Raw genomic sequence first — 5953 nt, 5'->3', positions numbered from 1 at the left:
CACTTCCCAGGATCCTCTTGTCTCCACACCTGAACTCACTCCCTCATCAGCCTCCCGTTCAGCCTCCTGTTTCATCTGTTTCACCTCATTAGTCCTGATTCCTCTGTGTATTTAGTTCTCCCTCCTTCATTCTGTCTTGGTCGGTCAATGTTGATTGTTACCCGGTATATCCCGTCTTCCTGCCTGTATTTGTATCTAATTATTAGTAAATCTGTATATTGGAGCTTCTTGGACTCAGCCTGTTCTTCTGCCTGCACCCACACCCGTGACAGGTATATTTTGACATGGTCTATCCTAGAATCAGAAATTTCAAGACAAATTTTCCTATTCTAAGAGCACAAAGTTTCTTGATTTTAGAAAACCATTTTAACATGTTCAGACACAAATATTCATTTACATAGCGCTTTCATTTGTACTACTGTACACCCAAAGCGCTTTAAAATCAAATCAGGGAAACTCTCCTCAACCACCACCAGTGTTCAGCATCCACTGGGATTATGCGACAGCAGCCACAAAACTCACCACACACCAGCTAAAGTGGAGAGGAGAGAGAGTGATAGATCCAATACAGTGAATTAATCATTATTTAGTTTGAACCAAATGAGAAACAAAAAGTTGCAAATCAGAAATATAACATTTTATTCAGTGCTAACAACTGTCAATTTATAGAGACTTTATAGAATTTATAGAGGGTTAAACTTTTTTAGCAAAATGTCTTTTCTTTTAGATCAGTACAGTCAGTAAGTAAAATTAATAAATAATAAAAAAAACAAGGAGAGGAAACTGACTGTGCTTCCCTTTACTTTACTATTCAGTAAATTAGCAGTCACTGGTGCACTTGTAAATCTCACACACATCTCTGAAATAATACTTGAGAGGAGTGCAAGTACGGTTCTTAAAACTGAGTGCATAATATGATTATGACCCATAATTTTACCTGAATCCATTATCTCAGTGGCTTGAGCAAGGTTTGGGACCTCAATTTCATAAAAAGTAAACTCACGACTGAAACCCACAGTATTATAAACTTGACATTCAAAGCAATACAAGGAAGAATTTACAATGTACAAGTCCTTTATGAGCACAAATACAGGATCACCTTCATTTACATTGATTACAATCACTGATTTCTGGCGCAAGTACTTGTTGCCACTTAGCTCAAGCCAATTTGCAGACACCACATTATGCACGTTTTCTGCACCCAAAAAATGTGCACGTTTTCTACACCCATTTTATCCTGCACATACTTCATATTTTCCACTTCAGATAAAGGACCCAATAGAATGTCTTTTGAAAAAATTGGGTGATTCTCAGGACTGATATTTTGACAACTCTCAAACATTTGATTGTGTTTAACCAAGGACTTGCAAACATTCTTGAAATTTAACTTGGAAGACCACTGTTTGAAAAAAACAGTGTTTAGATTCAAATCGCATACACATCCCAGATAGCAACAAAGTCTGGGCCGAGTCTGGCTTATATTCGGCACTTCTGGCTTAATTCTGGCACTGTTTTTTTCACACTCTTGTGTCAAACAATACTAGGCTAAGCTCTGGCTGGAGTCTGGCTAACCAAAAGAAACAAATCAAATTGTATCTGTTTGGCTAAGCTTTGGCTTGAGTTCGGTCTGCCAGAATAAGGACATTTTTGGCTGAGATCTGGTTGGGTTTTGGTTGGCTGAGCAAATAACAGACCTCATGAAAGTGCTGTACTGTAAAATAGCCGTGTAAGATTTGGTGTTAAATTGGTTCATATTTTAGACATAATTATAATGCAACCTCATAAATAGGGTTAATTTTGTTAAAAATAATAAAATGAAATAAGTTTGTTATAGACCTAGTTAAAAATACATATAGATATGTATGCAAATAGTTCTCTTTTACACAGGCAGGTTTTAAGGAAAGAAGCCTTGATTATTCTATTGGCAAGATTATTTTAATGGGGGGGGGGGGGGGGGGGTTAAGGAGGTGATAATGTGCAGATTGCAGAATGGAAAAAAAAAAGATGTTTGCAAAATGACTGAAGACAAATGGTTCAGTCTGCAGCATAGACAAAAGATTGAATGGAACTGAAAGAGTAGGCTACTTTGTGGTTATCCAAATGGTAATCAATATGCCACACACACACACACACACACACACACACACACACACACACACACACACACACACACACACACACACACACACACACACACACACACACAAAAATTCACTTTTTGGGGAATTTATTAGGTAGCCTACAGATGTACTACAAAAACCCATGGTTAAACTATGATTTTTTGAAGCAAAAACCACCCATGCTTTGAGTTTTCACAATTCCTCAATAAAAAAATTATATAATCTCCATAAAATAGCCTATACATAGCCTATTGTAAGTATTTGGAGAATAAACATTTATGTTCTCCACGTAAACCATTGAAATCGGTTAAATAAAACGTGGTTCTGTTTTTAAAAATCTCCGGGAAACTGGCGTGTTTTTAGAGCAGTGTGAGCAAACCACGCGGCAGTCGATGCGACGTCTGTGGCTGCTGATACAATCTGGTTTGCAATGCATCATGGAAATTGTAGTTGATTTACATGTACAGTGTTAAATCCGCTTTGCAAAAAGACTACTTTTCCCAGAATGCACCCAGTGACACCATCCCGCCTACCAGAGGATCCGGAAGTTGCGTAGCAGCTATTCAGCAACTCAACGCAGTCGCGGTGAAATTCAAATAACTAAGTTAGTTGTTCTAACTTCGACATTCACGCTGTGTTGGTTTTATCTTTTGAAGTTTTAATAGCTACATGATCAAGGTAAGTTTATAGTTTTTCACTATCTTAACACGTGGATTTTAATCTATAGCGCATTACTAGATACGATTTTTGGGGGGTTTGTGTGGTTGGATTTTATTTGTTTTTATGTTGGAGAGGAAATAGAATTGATGTTTGAATTCTGTTTTTCATTGAAAATTAACATAGTGAAGAACATCGGAAGCTGCTTCTTGCTGAACAACAGCTGATCTTTCTGAGGCCACCAAAACGGAAAATAAAGTAAGATTGACTATTTTTTAACGTTAATTCATTAACATAGACCTTTCTTACAGGTCCTTATATATTTGTGCAGTTTAACACATTATAATGCACATTTCTTTTTGAATTGCAAAAAGGGAATTTGTCACTGAATAGTCTTTACATGACCATACCACACTTTCTTAATCAAATTTAGTAATCATTAAAAAAATGTACCTTTCCTAAAGATGAAACAGGCGACTAATGGATGAAAATGACCCCGATGAGGAGGCTACTGCAGCCATGGCAAGTAGAGAAGTTCACAAGACCTCACAGAACATCGCAGGCAACAGGATTTAACTTTACAGTCTCACAGACAGGCAATACAGTCACCATGGCATCATGAAACACCCAGACCACAGAGAAAAAGCCTCTCAAGTGATGACCGATTAATAAGATGTAAGATTTCATTTAGTATTTTTAATAAGATGTAAGATTTCATTTCGTATTTTTCATCATATATTCACTGTTAGTGTAAGGATACTATAGCATGTGTCATAGCAGTGGTGGTGTGGCATGCATGACACATTTACACTTTTGCTTTACTGTTTGTATGAATTTAATGTATTGCTTGGTTTCTGTTGCTTTTTAGTACGGTGGCTGAGAGGTCTCAACATTCTGCAACAGAAGAAAATGGATGCAAACAGAAAAAAAACCCTGTAAAATAAGAACATCTTTATCACATGTGCTAAAACACAACCAAATACATAAATGCTCTCCAAATGTCCGGCCAACAAATATCTACTCGACAATGGTGTTCATTGTTTTATTTTTATTATTATTTATTGTTTGCATTGTATTTGCAGCATGTGTGTTGTGAAACTGATGTCTTGACTTGCTGGTGTTTTTCTTGTTTGCATGTTTTCTTCTGTTGCAGGACTTTGAGATCTCTCGGCCAACATATTTTTGTTAATTTTTGTATCTCATTATTTAAGAATGCCACATACACATTTTGTTACATTTTAATTTATTGCTGTCTTTTTATTATTCTTGTAATGTGAATTATAGTTATATTTTGTTTTGTCTTACTCTAGTATTGGCTTGTATTTTGTTGTTTATCCTTTTATCTGGCTGAGATTGTCTTCCCTTCTCAATAAAATATTGTTCTTTGCATTTCTGTAGTGTCATTTTTTTTATTATACCTTGTTTTACACAGGAATAATTTCTGGTTCAGTTTTGGGGACTCTGGTATAATATTGGCCCAGTTATGGCTGTTTTCTGCAGCTTCTGGATAAGATGTGGCTGAGTTCTGGCCTAAAGGTGGTGGCAGTTTGGCTTTTGTCTGGCTGACATATGGGGAGTACGGCGTTGTTTTGGCCCAGTTCTGGGTAATATCTGGGTACACTGCAAAGCTCTGGGCGAGTTTTGGTTTGCTCACGGCTTTGATCTGGTTGACTTACGGCAAACAGCACTTGGGCCAACCTTGGCCCGTAATTCCATGCGGTATGTGGGCCAAAATCGCAGCCGAAATTAAGCCAGATCCGGCCCAAGGCCAATTTGCTATCTGGGATGTGTCTGACCATTGGACCTAAATCTTTAATCTGTTCAGGAATATGTATCAAATAATGTTGCTTTGGTGTTATATTGGTCTCAGGAAATAACCGTTTCACATTGCTCAAATGTTGCTTAATAAGCAACTTAAGCTTTGCTGTAGTGTTCAACGCAATAACTGGTGCAAATAAGATCTGAACAATCTCAAACAAAACTCAACAATCTCAACAAAACTCAATAATCACTTCAAAGTATTCATTTCTTTCACAGCTGTCCAATATGAATGGCAAGATCTTCAATAGGACAAGCATTTGCCCAGCTGATTGCTTTAGTCTGTTGACATTTGATGATAACGTGGTGACAGTAAAATTTATTAATAGAAAATTTAATAGTAAAATTTATCTCGGACATCAGTTGAGTATGGCTATCCTAGAATAGCACTGTTAAATGCGTCCAGGTCCAGCTGCCCTGATAGCACTAGATGTTTCAGTACAGTTTTAACTTCCAGTGGTGCCACACCTTCTAATATCACATGCATAATATCCTGCGGTGTTTGCTTGATGAGATCAAAGGCTGAAAAATCAATCAGTTTGCTTTTCCTATTAATTCCATAGGTGGTTTTCAAACTGCTTCTCAGAAAGTCTGTGGCGGCCCTCTCAATTTCATTACACTGTCTGACATGTCTATCAAAAGACCGTTTGACAAAGTTTTCTGCATCAAAGTGAACTTGCATATCCTCAAAACTACACTCACAGTGTCGGCATTTGCTGAATGCAAATCCAACTCCCTCTTTAAAGCCTGTTAGCTCATGCTGAGGCAAGGTATCACCACAGAGGGAAACTACTGCCCCATACAGTGTTCGCTCCCCGTGGGCAGTTCTGATGTTCACTCCGTTATACAACAAATCCAAATCTTCTTGTATTCTCTGCAAAATCACATCTACACCACACTGAGAGATGTCACTTGATTTTGCAATAGCAAGTAGACGGATGGCAGCTAACTTAGACCTCTGTTTAGGATTTATATTAAGTGTAGTACATCATTAGCAGTTTGTTTTTTGAGGCATAAGACCCCAGAGCAGTCATTCCCAAAGGCGGGGTTCCGACCCACAAGTGGGTCGCGGAAGATTTTGAATGGGTTGCCAAGTCAAGCACTATTTTTCAGTGTGCTATATATACTCTCTACTCAGGGCTATTCAATTGGCTGGCCAAGTGCGGCCCGCCAATCATCTCCATACGGCCCGAGGGCACCCCAACCTCCCTCCTCCTATTTTCTGGTGGTACGGCTAAATTTGGTTAGATTTGCGCGTCGTCCATAGATTTGGACGACTATACGTACTGTGTGTGTACCATAAGTGCTCCGACTGACCTGAGAGAAACGGTTTTCAGTCCGAATATTTCAGCAGTCCT

The 5953-nt window shown here is 38.2% G+C and overlaps 1 long non-coding RNA gene and 1 pseudogene across 1 annotated transcript; one reads left to right on the top strand and one right to left on the bottom strand.

Moving 5' to 3' along the window:
• Positions 1 to 1352: 1352 nt before the first annotated feature.
• Positions 1353 to 5629, bottom strand: LOC148995416 (uncharacterized; annotated as a pseudogene).
• LOC120490292 (uncharacterized) lies at positions 2539 to 4166 on the top strand. Its single transcript, XR_005624881.2, has 4 exons — positions 2539 to 2798; positions 2964 to 3035; positions 3242 to 3452; positions 3646 to 4166. It is a non-coding gene; the product is annotated as an uncharacterized LOC120490292 (long non-coding RNA).
• Positions 5630 to 5953: the final 324 nt, after the last annotated feature.

Source organism: Pimephales promelas, chromosome 3, assembly GCF_988280905.1.
Source record: "Pimephales promelas chromosome 3, fPimPro1.hap1.1, whole genome shotgun sequence".
In the NCBI taxonomy this organism is placed as follows: domain Eukaryota; kingdom Metazoa; phylum Chordata; class Actinopteri; order Cypriniformes; family Leuciscidae; genus Pimephales; species Pimephales promelas.
This window is presented reverse-complemented; position numbering and strand designations above follow the sequence as displayed.